At 34.4% G+C, this 16148-nt stretch overlaps 1 long non-coding RNA gene and 1 pseudogene across 12 annotated transcripts in view; both read left to right on the top strand.

Annotated features, from left to right (window-relative positions):
* Positions 1 to 13606, top strand: part of LOC143677679 (uncharacterized) — a 71681-nt gene extending 58075 nt beyond the window's left edge. For 6 of the 12 annotated variants that reach the window (XR_013172799.1, XR_013172797.1, XR_013172793.1 and 3 more), the window contains 2 exons: positions 11080 to 11140; positions 13030 to 13606. This is a non-coding gene — a long non-coding RNA (uncharacterized LOC143677679). Of the gene's footprint in view, positions 1 to 1264; positions 2755 to 11079; positions 11141 to 13029 lie in introns of those variants that run through there. The other 6 variants (XR_013172802.1, XR_013172801.1, XR_013172800.1 and 3 more) reach the window with 1 other exon arrangement.
* Positions 13607 to 15247: 1641 nt separating this feature from the next.
* Positions 15248 to 15823, top strand: LOC143675766 (high mobility group protein B1 pseudogene; annotated as a pseudogene).
* Positions 15824 to 16148: the final 325 nt, after the last annotated feature.

Genomic DNA, 16148 nt, shown 5'->3' with positions numbered 1-16148 from the left:
GATGAAATTACATAATAAATATTTGAGATCATTTTGAGTTAATTTAATAACGAATAATACAGATTAAGTGTTAGGCAATTCATCCTAAGACAAATTCATAGGTTTACACTGTTAGAAGGGTTCATTTGATCTGTCATTGACATTTAAAAGACAAGTATAGCCAGATTCATAATTGTCTTTCTCATAAAACAGAATATTTCTATTTCCAGAAATAGAAACTTTCAAATCTGTCTTGGTAGTTATCTCTGGTGTTTCCTTAACACAACAAATAATCAAAGCCTCCTTAAAGTCAATAAAAATATCTGTTTTGTTAAAATATCTTTTTAAATTTAGTCATAAAGAACGACTGCTCAGCATATTTTCTCTGAAAATGAATCTTTACAGTTTAAACTTCTACCAGTTTTTCCACATTCTTTAAAAATTTGGTCCAAACAGAATAATTTTCAAACAAAAATATAATTAATGCATGATTCAGAGGAGAAATTGCCTTTGCCCATTTCATATCATTTAGGAAAGCATAAGAATTACATTTGTTTTTCTCACACATCATTGAATATTTATACCCCATTCATAAACTTCAAGTCTTTTTCTTCTGTGCTTTTTACCAAGAGACCCTTATATAATCCTATATTTGGAGGGTGTTTGAGTATACTTTGCATTTGCTTCTTTAGAACGTTATTTTTCTATAGGATCATGAATCTTAATTTGAATTTTATTTTTTTCAAGATAAAAACTGTCCCAATTAATTTAATATCATTTGCAAATTTGAGTATAGCTCTGATTTTTTTTGAAAAATAGAAAAAATTCTGGATTAATATGAGATCCCTCTTAATAAAACCCTCAAACAACTTACTCATCAGTCTGAAAGAAATATGACTGAGAACAATTTTCATCAGTTATTAATGAGATAAATATATATGATGGAGTCAAAAGTCCATTTGTTCTTCAGGAAAAAAAAAAGATAGAGAACAGGCAAAAAAAATCTTTAAGAAAGTAGTGATAGGTGTAGGGGCATACCTGTCATTTCACATATTAAAATATCTCACAAAATTACATTAATTTAAGTGGTATATTGTTAGGAAATGGATACACATTTATTAAATTCCTATGTGCCAGGTGTGGAATGTTTGACATTTATTAGCTATCTTACCGAATCTTCCCAATAATACCATTTTGGCATTGAGTAACTTGAGACTTAGAAACTATAACCAGCTTAGTGTTGTTGATGAGATTTTTTGGTTGACAATTCTCCATTCTCTTCCAGTCCTTGATATGACTTCCCTGTGGATGTAATGTACTTCTCATTCGCTTTGGGTTTGGCCCTGTGATTATCTCACACCAATGGGACGTGTATGTAAATGAGAGTGGGAGCTGATAATGAAAAAGTGTGGCAAGTTTCTGACAGCCATCTTGTGTGCCTGCCATCCATCACAAGAAGAATATGTTCTGGGTCACTGTTGCTCCTTCAACCTGAAAAGAGAGCTATGTCAAGCCATCATAAACTTGACCTGTAGTCTTGAGCAAAATCCATTTGTGTCCAATAGCACACTGTCAAAGTCACAGCTGACCCAGATGCCCATCAGAGAGAAATAAATGTTTGCTGTTGAAAGCCATGGAGATCAGGGAGAAATGTTTGTTATGCAGCAGCACCACTGCAGCTAAATCTGTCCCAAACCCTCACAATCCCACAGCTGGTACAGATCAATGGAACAGAAGATAAAATCTGTAACTAGATAAAAATATATCTAAGAATTTAGTGGGGAAAAGATGGATTGCTCAAAAATGTTGTGGGAACACTATTTGGGGGAGTTTATATTTTAAAAAAGAAACTCTCGATAGGTTAAAGATGTAAGTGTAAAAAGTAAAACCAAATGCCTGCCTTCCACGTGGGAGACCCAGGTTCGATTTCCAGACCATGCATCCCACCCCGCCCCCACCCAAAAAAGAAACCATAACTATAGTTAGAAGAAAACATAGAATTTTGATTTACTAATCTGGCTGTATGGAATGCCTTTCTAAGAATGGCAACAAAGATGTTAAACAGTGATAACTTGTAAATTTTATTACATACAAACTTTGTGTGGCAAAAATGCCATAAACAAGCTCAAAAAAGATTAAAGACATACTGAAAAATGCATACCAAAATGAAAGATTAACATTTTTTCTCTTTGAAGAGTCCGTGGAAGTCAATAACAATAAAATGCATGCACCAGAAGAAAAATAGGAATAGAAGGGAATAGTTAATTCACAAATGTAGAAATAAGGTAGACCTCATTTGTGATCATATTGTAGAAACTAAAAGAACAGTGAAATTCCATTTTCTGCCTATCAGATTGCAAAAGATTTTTAAAATATTATTAATACAATATTGGAAGGCTTGAGGGCAAACTCCCTATGATCCCACCAAATTGTACACTTAAAAATGATAAAATGGCAATGTTTATGTTATATGTGTTTTACTATAGTAAGTAAATAACTATACCTTTATGGAGGGTGGTTTAGCAATATGTATAAAAGTCTTAACATTCTGCAGACTCTTTGATCTAGTGTTTCCATTTCTTATGGAAATAACCTGTCAAATGTGAAAAGATGTACTAGAACATTCATTGTAAAAAACTGGGAACTACCAAAATGTTAATCAATAGGGAGTTGATTAAATAAATTAGGGAACATCTGTAAAATAAAATATACATTTTAATGGTAGCTATGAAAAATTATGAAGATCTGTATGAATGGACATTAAAAAGTGGCAGTGATCACACATTAAGAATAAAAAGGAGGCTATAAAACAGTATGTATAGTGTGGACTCATTTTTCTAAATATGTGAAATATATATGGTACAATTCTTGAAAAATAGGCAAAATACTATTAACTGTAGCTTTTCTGGGTAGGATTATGACTCATCTTTACATAAGAAGGTATTTTTTCTATAATATTTGAATGATTTTTACAGTGAGAATATTATATATTTTATATTAGAAATAATAGCAATAAAACACTATCCTTTTTGAGAAGAAAAAAGTATATATAAGCACCATCTTATACATTGTGGAAAAAAATTGTACAAGACTCAAAATAGGTCAAATCTATTGTTTCTTCTCTAGCAAAATTATCATATTATTCATGGAAATCCTATCTATGCTAATGATTATTTTTGTTCATTACTCCTTTGCATTTCTTTTCAGAAAATGGCATATATTATATTCTGTAGTAATTTGTATTATAGATTATCCCCTATAATAGTCATTTTCTTAAGCCATGTTTACATAATTTAAAAATTTTTATTAATAAAACCAATCAACATACAATATGAACATTTTTTAATCACATATTTGTATATTCATCATCATGATAATTTCTTAGAACATTTGCATCAATTCAGAAAAAGAAATAAAAAGAAAACTGAAAAAAAATTCACACATACCATACCCCTTACCCCTTCCTTTCATTGATTACTAGCATTTCAATCTACTAAATTTATTTTAACATTTGTTCCCTGTATTATTTATTTATTTTGAATCCATATGTTTAACTCATCTATCCACAAGGTAGATACAAGAAGCATCAGACGCAAGGTTTTCACAATCACACAGTCACACTGTGAAAGCTATTTCATTATACAATCATCTTCAATTCCCCAATCAAAAGACATAGATTGGCAGAATGGATTAAAAAACAGGATCCTTCTATATGCTGTCTACAGGAAACACATCTTAGACCCAAAGATAAACATAGGTTGAAAGTGAAAGGTTGGGAAAAGATATTTCACGCAAATAACAACCAGAAAAGAGCAGGAGTGGCTATACTAATATCCAACAAATTAGACTTCAAATGTAAAACAGTTAAAAGAGACAAAGAAGGACACTATATACTAATAAAAGGAACAATTAAACAAGAAGACATAACAATCATAAATATTTACGCACCGAACCAGAATGCCCCAAAATACGTGAGGAATACACTGCAAACACTGAAAAGGAAAATAGACTCATATACCATAATAGTTGGAAACTTCAATTCACCACTCTCATCAACGGACAGAACATCTAGACAGAGGATCAATAAAGAAACAGAGAATCTGAATATTACTATAAATGAACTAGACTTAACAGACATTTATAGGACATTACATCCCACAACAGCAGGATACACCTTTTTCTCAAGTGCTCATGGATCATTCTCAAAGATAGACCATATGCTGGGTCACAAAGCAAGTCTTAACAAATTTAAAAAGATTGAAATCATACACAACACTTTCTCAGATCATAAAGGAATGAAGTTGGAATTCAATAATAGGTGGAGTGCCAGAAAATTCACAAATACGTGGAGGCTCAACAACACACTCTTAAACAACGAGTGGGTCAAAGAAGAAATTGCAAGAGAAATTAGCAAATACCTCGAGGCAAATGAAAATGAAAACACAACATATCAAAACTTATGGGACGCAGCAAAGGCAGTGTTAAGAGGGAAATTTATTGCCCTAAATGCCTATATCAGAAAAGAAGAAAAGGCAAAAATGCAGGAATTAACTGTTCACTTGGAAGAACTGGAGAAAGAACAGCAAACTAATCCCAAAGCAAGCAAAAGGAAAGAAATAACAAAGATTAGAGCAGAAATAAATGAAATTGAAAACATGAAAACAATAGAGAAAATCAATAAGACCAGAAGTTGGTTCTATGAGAAAATCAATAAGATTGATGGGCCCTTAGCAAGATTGACAAAAAGAAGAGAGAGGATGCAAATAAATAAGATCAGAAATGGAAGAGGAGACCTAACTACTGACCTCACAGAAATAAAGGAGGTAATAACAGGATACTATGAACAACTTTACGCTAATAAATACAATCATCTTCAAGAAACATGGCTGCTGGAACACAGCTCTACATTTTCAGGCAGTTCCCTCCAGCCTCTCTGTTATGCCTTAACTAAAAAGGTGATATCTATTTAATGCGTAAGAATAACCTCCAAGATACATGTTTACATAATTAAAAAAATCATATCAAGGAAAATATTTACATTGACTAAACTTACAGTATTTCTACATAAACCAATAATGTAAGCCTGAACTTGAACTGACCAATTTGAACAGGCCAATTACTTCAGGATTACTTCTAAGATTGAAGTCACAAGCAATTTTAAAAATCAATAGTTTCTCCCAATATTAGAGAAAAAATAATTAGAAAATAATCTTCAGTGAGATAAATTTCCTTTATAAACAATAAAATTATGTAATATTTATAGATATTTATATATACATTTATATGGGTATACATAAAATCTAGTGCTAAACTATTAAACTACTGAACTTGAATAGGGCCCATATGAAGAAAAATACCAAACTTTATTGAGGAACATAAAAACTTTTGAAAACTATTCCCACATGGGAAAAATTACATTATAAGGATGTACCAATGTACTTATAAATTTGATGGAATTCTGTTTAAATTTTCAGATAATTTTTAAATTAGCTATGATATTAAAATTTTTTTAATTATGAAAAGCTACAAGCTTCTTGCGAAAACTTCATGCCATGCAAAAAGTACTAAATGAAAAATATTGTTCTTAGACTATTTCCTTCCTCCCCTGCTCAGTTCCCCAGTGGTAAATCATTGTAAATAACTTTTTTATGTTCTTTTGAATATTCTTTTACACACTTTTAAAATTGTAAGATTAATACTTGCTCATGGTAAAAATGCGAGCTGTATAAGAAGACTATAGTAAAACTCAAAGTTCCTCTTTCTCTCAACATTCATTCCTTCTCCCCAAAGATAACCATTGTTAACAAACTTTTCATCTATTCTTCCAGAAATTTCCTATGTATCTGCAAGCACTCAGTTACACACACGGGCATGTACAAACACTTCTATGCTTTCTCTGACTTTTTTTTAAATTATAAAAGGGATAATATTATACATACTGTTCTACGACTTGCTTTTTTTCACTTAATATATCTTGGGCATTTTTCCATAGCAAAACATATGTTCACAAATAAATGTTCTAAACTTGATAAAAGTAATTCTGAAGTATAAACAGGCAAGAATGACAAAACTTCGAAATAAACTACTTACATTATCAGATGTAAACGTGTATAATTAAAATATTAGAATAAGGATGGAAGAATGGAGAAATCAGTGGAGGAGACATTAATCTCATGAATGAACCCTAGAACATTAAAGTTTTCAACTTGATTCAAAAGGCCTTTTAAATTAGTAAGAAAGACAAATACTACTCAATAAGTGATGCAGGGATAATTGCTTAACAGTTGGGAAAAAAAGAGCAAATCCTCACCTCATACGAAAAACCAAAATACATTATAGAAGGAAAAAAGCCTTAAATCTAAAAAAGTAAAACAAAACACACTAATGAAATATGAAGGTGAAAATAAAAATGAAATTTGTTTTCTCTTGAAGGAAGATTTTCTAAATGTACAAACAAAGCTCTTTCAGAAACAAGGAGGACCAGTATGACCGTTTGGATCCTGGTGACATTAGGAAAGTAGAGAAAAGCACGAATGAGGCCATGGAGTGGATGAATAACAAGCTGAATCTGCAAAACAAGCAGAGTCTGACCATGGAGCCAGTTGTCAAGGCAAAAGAGATTGAAGCTAAAATTAAGGAGCTGATGAATATCTGTAGCCCTATAATTTCAAAGCCCAAGCCCAAAGTGGAACCTCCAAAAGAAGAACAAAAAACTGCAGAGCAGAATGGACCAGTGGATGGAGAAGGAGACAGTCCAGGGCCTCATGCTACTGAGCAGGGTACAGACACAGCTGTGCCTTCGGATTCGGACAAGAAACTTCCTGAAATGGACATTGATTGATTCAAACACTTGTTTATACTAAAATAGACTATTATAAAGAAAAAAAAAAATTCTAAATGTACAAACAAAATTTCACAAACATTTTAATGAAAATGCTTAAGAGATTGACAATTTAGAAATGAAGAAGTCAATACAAAATATGACAAAGATTAGCTTAGAACAGTAACTGTAAAATGTATGGCACAGTACAGTGTTATTATTTTTAATTATAAGGAAATCTCACAAATTAAAAATTAAAAAATGATGTTTGATAGGAATAAGTGAGCCAAAAAGTAACAATACAAATAGCAAATAAACATATGAAATACATCAATTTTCAAGTAACTAAAGTAACACAACCTAAAGAACAAAATTTTTTTTCCCAAACATCAAATTAGAGAAGATGAAAATATAATTACACTTAGTCTTGGCGAAGATATGGGTAAACTGACATTTTCATACACTTCCATCTTAGAAGATACTTTGTCTTTATGTATCAAACCTGTGAAAACAAAATCCCTGAAATTCTCCTTTTGGACACTTACCTGGAAGAAACAATTATAGATATATTCAAATATTTAACTACAGAGATTCATCTTATCATTTTTTATGAAATGGAGAAACTAGAAACCACCTAGATATATAATGTTAGAGAACATGTTACATAAATTATGGTGCATTTATGCTATGTAATACTATACAGCCATTCAAAATAATTCTGATGGAAAATATTTAATGACATAGGAAAAGTGAGTAATATATTTTAAGTGAAAAATGTAGCTCACAAATGAGTAATGTCATATATCCTAATAATTTTCAGTGTATATCATTGCACTAAAAATTTGCTGTTGGAGATACTCCAAAATGTTAACAGTGATGATCTCTATGTAGTTGGGTTATAGATGAATTTTATTTTATTATCTTGGTTATTACTATAATTTCTACAATAAACATGTATTACTTTTGTAATCAGAGATAATTTTCTAAATAGCAAATAGTTTAAAAATGTTAAAGATGCAGGCCTTGAAATATTTTGTTGGACAAAGACACAGAGCTAAAATATAGGAGATTTTCATTTTTTTAAGATGAAGCAACTATTATTATTTAAAGAATTCAGTTAGTATTCTATCTCTTTAAGTAGGGATTAAATGGATCCTCCAAATTACACTATGTAATACAGGTTCATTTTTAAATTAATGAAAAGACAGATAAGTGTAATTTTATTATTTAATACTCAGCAGTAGATACTATTTTTAAATGAAAAATTTCTAAATATTTTCCATTTATTATCCCTATGCAACAAGTCATATAAAATATATTCTAGGAAAAGTCTTCATTTGTTCTTTCTAGAAAATGGTGACTTTAGACTTGGTGACAAACACATAAACATATGTTATATGCAATAACATTTTATTGAAAATAAAATAAATGAAAACTTTATGAAATATTTAAAATATTAAGTTCAAAGCAGCTAGTTAAAACTACTCACTTTTGCTCAGATACATTTATTTCTTTTTCTATTTATATTACCAAAATAAACGTTGCACAATCCTCAGATGGTTAACTAATACAAAATGTTAAAAGACACTCCCAGCACCAAATAGCAAATATTGTTCATGATCTTTTTTGGGGATCGGATTTTAGGTACGACTAATTTGGCTGACAGCACGATGAGTGACAAACTGAACAACATGTAACTAGGAGGAGGTAAATTCCAATCTCAGCTCGAATGAGAGGTGCAACTAATTTCCCATAACCTAGATGCCTCTTTTATCACACACTTTCTCCACCTAAAGCCAGGTGCTGTTCCCAAAGGGGAATACATTGTCCTCCAGTGGTCTTCATTGTTGAAATGGAAATAGTTTCAGGTACCATGATTGTAGCGATTATATGAAATTTGGTGTATTTATCTAGTCTCATTTCTGGCTCTACTTCTTAATCTGAAACTTATATTGACAACCAGCATAAGGACAAAAATTTCAAGGTAAAATTCTAATATATTGTTAGTTATTCCAATTAAATAGAAAAACTAGCTAGAAGGAATGTTTAAAGGCATTCTGACCTCAAAAGATGATCATTTATTTGACTATCATAATTGGAGTTTGTTAGTAACCTATAGCTTCTCACTTCCCAGATAAGTAAGAAGAGATTTCAGTTCTGTGTTTCCCTTGTTGGCCAATTTTTTAGCTAAAAGACATTTAAAATTGTACAGCAGGCAGAACCCCAGGGGACTGAACAGTGTTCCAACATCCTTAAAGGCTTCCCATCACTTGAAAAACCAAATTCTTCTTCCTGTTTCTTAAACCAACCAAAGTAGGCAAAAGCAATTTTAAAAAGTCTTTGTGTCTAGCATTGGAACTTTCTCATATTTCACACCATTATATAAATGTCACTCTAACCTATATGTATCACAAATGCTACGCTAAATTAGGGCCAAATTTGCAACCTAGTTTAACTGGGTTTCCTTTTTTTGCAAATGCATTTTTTGTATCTGCATTTAGCAATGCATACAAAACTGTCCATGTAGCTAACTGCTTCAAATTGCTAAATTTGAGGATGGATGTGTAGATCGCCTGAGTCTTAAAAAGCATGTGCCAAAGCAATGCTGTTGCCAGTCTTACAAAGCCTCCCTAATCAAATGGATCTTGACTGCACTGCTAAATTCTTAAACTGTTCTATTGACCATTTTGGATTTAGTGAAAGAAAAATAGTATTTTAAGAAGAGAAAGAGTTGGTTTACTAACCTCCTCCATGCCTCTATCTTTCAAAGACCTGTGAAGAGCTCCTGGACTTTGGAGTGTCGCAGCTCTAGGGGCTTGCCGCTTACCAGCCTATGTGACTTAAATTTAGCCTCCTTTTCCTCATTAAAGATGATAATGCTGTTCTCATAAAGTGATCATTAGATTAAGAAAATGTCCGTGAGACATCTAGCACAGAGCAGTGGCTTAACCCAGAAATTAGTATTCTATCACCATTGTTTCTTAGACTCTTAATCCAATGGTTATGTAAATTTCCTAGTGAACTGATTTTCTAAAGATAATCCCACTTTACCATCTGAAAGAATGGCTCCTCATTTAGTTTACTATATAAAAAATGTCCTAAATCCTCCAGAAGAACTCTTCAAAACAAATGCACTGTGCTAAGATAAAATATTTTAACATCCTATTGGACAACTCTAACACCTTTAAATATGACTTGAGCTTTTCTTCTTTTCACTACCACAAAAGATGATGGCCAAAATATATATTCACCTGGATTCAAAATGCACTTCAGAATGAAAAGAAAGAAACATTTATGAAACGAAAAGACTATAATCATTAAGAAGGTGGTTTAGTAATTAGACGGACTTGTGTGTATTGTACTGACTTGTATGGTTTCTGGGCTTGAGAGTGTAGGGTTCCATAACCACACCTGTTCTGGTTGTTTAACTCAGCTTGGACAATGTGTATTTCAGGAAGAAATACTGTTTCCTTTAGGAAACTAATGCACTATACTTTGAGATGAAGAAAAGCCTACCAGCCCATTTTAATGAGACACTTAGTTTCTTCTTTTCACTAGCTGTGGTAGTGGTTTTTTAGTGAGCTATGGCCCACATATTCGTCATCCTCTGTGTATACCTGTAGCGTTGTAGAACAGAGTTTCTACTTGGATAAGGTAACTGAGCGCTGTCTTCACTGACCATCAACATTTCACCAACCATCTCACTATGATGCTTTGTGTCATGACGTAGAACTCTTTGATTGCTCAAAATTCTCACAACAGAGTCAAATTATTTATGGTTCAAAACCGTAAGATATATTGGTGAATTGAGAATGCAACAATGATTTGATAACTATAACAAGAGTTATACTTATCAAACTCTTAGAAATTTTTGAGTTAAAGAACAATTTAAAGATGAAGCAAAGTAGTACAATATATATATATTCCATCAAAGCCTATGTAAAAACCTTACCTGTGTCGGTAAATGCATAAGAAAATAAACTTTGAACTACAATAGGAATAGCTGATCTAAATTAATCTCAAATTTTAACAATTAACCATATGAGCTTCTGAATTTAAAGAGTGTGTCCTATTTGTAACAGCACCAAAATTATCTAAAATCAGAACATTTTCTTTCTGGGTAAGATATAATCATATTATTATAATTCTCTACCTTGACAGATGACAATTTTAGAACACTCTAAGTCCAATTTCTAGTATATGCACTAAAATAAAATGTAACAGATAGACAACTCACCATAGTATAGTAACACATTCAAATTTAGTAATTTATTTTCCAGGTGGAAACCAGGCTTCTTGGAAGACTTCAAACTATGCCAAATGGTCCAATTTACCATAGAGGTAGACATTAAACGACTAAATTTACTTTTGTGTAATTTTTGTTAACTATATTTCACATGCAAATGTCTATACAAACTATGTAAATGAGATTATAGAGAAGGAGAAAATGTTGGCATTTTCCCATGTATCTGTTTTATTCAAAGGTAACTTCCAATTGACTTGATATCATTTAAAACTACTTTTTGCATAATCATAAGAAAAAAGAAAAGTCTAACAATGCATTCAAATTGGATTGCAAGTCAAAACAAACAATAGTTCAGTTATGAATAAAATTTAGGCTTGACATTTTTTTCTCCCAAACCTGTATACTCTTTAGGCCATAAGGTACTTCTATTGGAATTGGACCAAAAATTTCTGTTAATCATAAATATTTAGAAAAGTATTCTCTCTTGGTCCAGATTTTTTCATTTAGAGAGAGAATTTTCCCTTCTTATCGAGGAGCTCAAAATTTTCTGTGTCCCAAATGCAATTGGATTACTTGACAGGGATCAAAAGTCTTTTATTTTCAAGAAATAAAACCAAATATATTTGAATTGTACATGGTTTTGGGGAAAACTGGTGAATTTCCTATAATTTTAAAAAATATTCACCCTTTAAGCCTATCTAGGCAATGAAATTGTACAGTATCCTTTCAACTGGAATGTTCATAATCCAAAACTTGTCTTAGATTATATATGTACCTAGCGTATAAGAAAAAGGATGTTTTTAAACTAAAGACACAGTTGATTGCAATAAAACACTAAAAGTATAGGTGGTAGATAGAGAAAAAGGCAGAACTAATGATTGCAACTCTGTTTGTGGTACATGTTACACAGCTAAAACTGGGTACAATCTCACCCCAAAGCCTACAGATAAATAAAGCAAAATAAAACCTCCTTCATCCTCACACGTTGAAGGGAATTAGGATCCTGACCCAAATGTCAAACTCTTGGAACTTGGAAATATCTGAAAAAATCCCAACACCAAGGTTTCTGAAGCCTGGCACATCTCAGAAACAGGGAGATCTTCATACATGGAAATATGACTATTAAGAATTCACAGATTATCTGGAGCATTTGCTAATCACCCCACCCCGCTGCTAGAGGGAGAGAGGAAAATGGAGCAGGAGAGGGAAAATCAAAGCATTGGGGAAAGACTGCTGTGAAAATGCCAGGCCCTTCTTGGGGTTTAGGTTGTCAACTTAATCCCAGCTACAACTATTCTATGACTGTATCAGGGAAAACAGTGTACTTGGTGTGTGTGAATTGGGGTGGGGGTGGGGGGTGAGGGGATTGGAGGCCAAGATGTTAAGAAATTTATCAAATTCATATGATTTAAAAAAAAAACATTTCAGAGTGTAGTGTTTATACATGCTGGGCAACATAAACCATAAACCTTGCTGGATTTCTGCAAACTGCTGAATGAAGCTTACCAACGACATTCCTGTCAATAAGAGAAGAGACAGACAGAAAGCAAGATAGACAGGCAGCATTTCCTAAGGCAAGCTGTAGTGGAAGGAGAGGTGACATCCAGAACAAAATGTCTTTTTCACTAGGATGCTAGTGCTCTCGCTTTGTGATCTCTGTATATAGAAAGAATGATCAATAGAAAGGACTTAATTTCCCCCTTTTCTGGTATTAAAATATAAGGGCTTTTTGTTGTTGTTGTTGTTTTAAACTTCTTTCTGTAGAGCTCATTGTTGTGTTCCACGAAACAGACAAAACTCAGCAAGACAACAAAGACTTGATCTTCTGGAAAGTAGTTAATAAAGAACAAATCCTCTCCAGAGGATAATTAATCCTTAGTCATTCATCCTAAAAGTCCCAGTTACAGTTGAGGTTAATGTTCAGGTAGCTTCTTTCTATTTTCTTAAAAAAATTTTTTTAACATTTTTTTTTTTTTTTTTGCAGAATGTTATACTATTAATTGCCAATTTGCATATGTGTGCAGCTGCTGTTTTGGCTCTGAACTCAATCCGATAAGCTTGCTGGAGGTATCGCAGAGCACTTGGCAGCTTTCCTATTTGAAAAGAAAGCCTCTCCCCACTACAGAACAGCTGATCGTCTATCAGCGATAGACCCTGATGGCGTGAATTACAATTACACTACTTTTCACACTAAATCTGGGTGATAGCTACTTGGAAAGAAGTTTCATCATTTTTTACCACAAACTGGAAAAAGAATTACATGGTCATGCTGTGCTTTTAAAGGCAGTTTGGTTCACTTTTGTCTATTTAACACCTAATTCCAAGAAGTCCATAGGCATCCAGAGATCTGAATGGCGCGTAATGAATTCACTGTTTAGATGGAAGATTTTAAAAATCTACCTCAAATTACATTTATTAACAAGGCGACCAGGAAGTGTTAAAGTTGTTAGACGCTTCATTTATTAAATAATTTGTGGGTATTTTCAGTTGTCATATCTAGAGTCATGGGGTTTGCTTATTTTTTTTTAATTAGCAATCCAAAACAATGCTACTGCAATTTAACAATTCATCACATAATCTTGGGCTCTTCAGTTCAGCTGTTAATGTTAGATAATTCAGATTGTTATTTTGATCTGTTTATAAATGATTTAGGTTGCATTGTACTGTGAGGAGAACTGCAGCAGCCAAGGAAGTAGAGCTTTGTCATCTTTCTTGCACTGCTCAGGATAGCTGAGGAGCCTTCCAAAAATGCATTTTGGAAATTAAGCTCAGGGTCTAGCAGGAGAAAACACGTGTTGGGGGCTAATAACTTGATTTATTGCAAGTACTCAGCTAACTTCACTATTAATTTACATTTCCTGACTGCTAGGAAAATTGAGGAAGGACGTCCTTGCCAAAATGCATTTTATTAGAACCCCACCTCTCTGATATCCTGGGATGTTAATACTTCCTTTCCTCTTGAAAGAACCGAACAAACCTTAGCAAATGTAAGAGGCCTCTAAACATCCTCGTCTTTCCTCTCGCTCTCCTCTCAGATTGTCTCCCCTCCCATCTTGACATTTAAATCTTTGTTAAAACAAAAAAAACCCCCCACGAACAAGAGTTAAATCCACCTCAAGAAGCAGAAATGGAACACACTAATCCTGACGTAGTTAACCTAAGAGAAAAATAGATTTTGTTTTCCTTTTTTTAGTTGCTAGTTTTATTAGATTTCTCACTCTCACAGATTATCCAAAGACTACCCATTGATTGATCGCCCGTAGAGCTGCATTTGGTGTAAAGAAAAAACTCACAGCTTTATTGGCTCCCAGGAGACAAAACAAACAGAACAAGATATTCATATTAATGCAAACAATGCAACAAATGAGGGGAAGAATTGCCTGGCTGAAGGGAGGCGCCGAGCGGCCGCAGCCGGGTTCGGGAAGGGCCGGGCCACCTCCGGCCCGGAGCTGAGGATTCCCCGCCGCCCCAGACCCCGGGCGCCGGGAGCAGCAGCCGTCCCCCACCCCCCCCACCCCCCGCACCCTGCCCGCTCGCGGGGCGAAGGGTCCCCAAGGCTCAGGCGGGCTGTTCCCGGCCTGGCCCTCCCCGCAGGGCAGGCGCCACAGCCCGAAGGAAGTCTCCACTCCAGGTCAGCCTGTAGGACCTCGGCCCCTCAGCCCTTCTCAAAACAGTCCTGGAAGGCCCTAAAAGCCGTCGTGCTTTCTCCTTTCCCTTCCCATACGCCCCCAGAGGCTCCATTCTTGGGTGTTCAGTCTCCCTCTACAGCTGGGTCAGAGGGTGAGCGTGAAGAATTCCCAGGAGTGTCTCCGGACCCACCTGGAGAAAGAGGCAAGAAAGGATGCCAGGGAATTGTGGAAGGAATGAATGTAATAAGCATTCCCTCTCTTTTAAAAGCTCACTTCGAGAAGAAGACTGTATAAACACATATTTAAGCACAACAGAAAACACTGTATAATCAAGAGTGAAAGGAGTGCAGCGTACAGCAAATGCGGATATTTAAGAAGCACTGAGACTTTCTCCGTGGATGAGAAAGGAAAACCACCACCACCAGCACAAACTCGGGCCAGACAGTCATTGCAGAACAGTGAGCTCTGTAGAGACTGCAGGGGCAAGTGCAACCACTCCGTGCCTAGCGAACAAAAAATAACTAGAAACGGTCAAAGGAGACCCTCAGAAGCTGAGAAGCAAAATGTCATCATATGCCTTCTTCCTGCAAACTTGCGGGGAGGAGCACAAGAAGCACTCGGATGCTTCAGTCAACTTTTCAGTGTTCTAAGAAGTGCCCAAAGAGGTGGAAGACCTTTGCCTGCTAAAGAGAAAGAAAAATTTGAAGACTTGGCCAAGGTGGATTAAGTCCCTTTATGAGAAAGAAATGAAAATCTATATCCCTCCTAAGAGAAGTTCAAGGATCCCAGTGGACCCAAGAGAGGCCTACTTCTGCCTTTTCCCTTCTTTGTTGTGAGTATCGCCCCCAAATCAAGGCCAATGTCCTTTGACTGGTGATGTTGCAAAGAAACTGAGAGATGTGAAATAATACTGCAGCACATGACAGGAAGCCTTATGGAAAGAAGGCTGGCAAGCTGAAGGAGAAACACAGAAAGGATATTGCTGCATACCGTGCTAAAGGAAAACCTGATGCGGCAAAAAGGGGAGTTGGAAAGGCTGAAACAAGAAAGAAAAAGAAGGATGAGGAGGAAGACCAAGGAAGTGAGGAAGATGAGGAGAAGGACGAGGAAGAAGACAAAGATGAAGAAGATGATGATGATAATGAATAAATTGGTTCTAGCTAGTGTTTTTGTTTTTCCTGGTCTATAAAGCACTTAACACTTCTGTACACAACTCACTCCTTAAGAAAAAAACTTGAAATGTAAGGCTGTGTAAGATTTTTAAACTGTCCAAGGTCTTTTCGTCCCACAGTTAACACACTACCGAATGTATCTAAGATGGTCCTGTCCTAGTGATCTTTTCAATAGACACTAACTTTGCCTGGTACAGAATGGGGGTTGTAAATTGGCATGGAAATTTAAAGTAGGTTCTTTTTGGTGCACAGCACAAATTTGCTATATATGAGGACAGTAGTTTTTTCATCTTCTGTTGTCT

Source organism: Tamandua tetradactyla, chromosome 3 (genome assembly GCF_023851605.1).
Source record: "Tamandua tetradactyla isolate mTamTet1 chromosome 3, mTamTet1.pri, whole genome shotgun sequence".
NCBI classification, from domain to species: Eukaryota; Metazoa; Chordata; class Mammalia; order Pilosa; family Myrmecophagidae; genus Tamandua; species Tamandua tetradactyla.
Note: the sequence above shows the minus strand (reverse complement) of the source record. Positions and strands in the feature narration are given on the sequence as shown.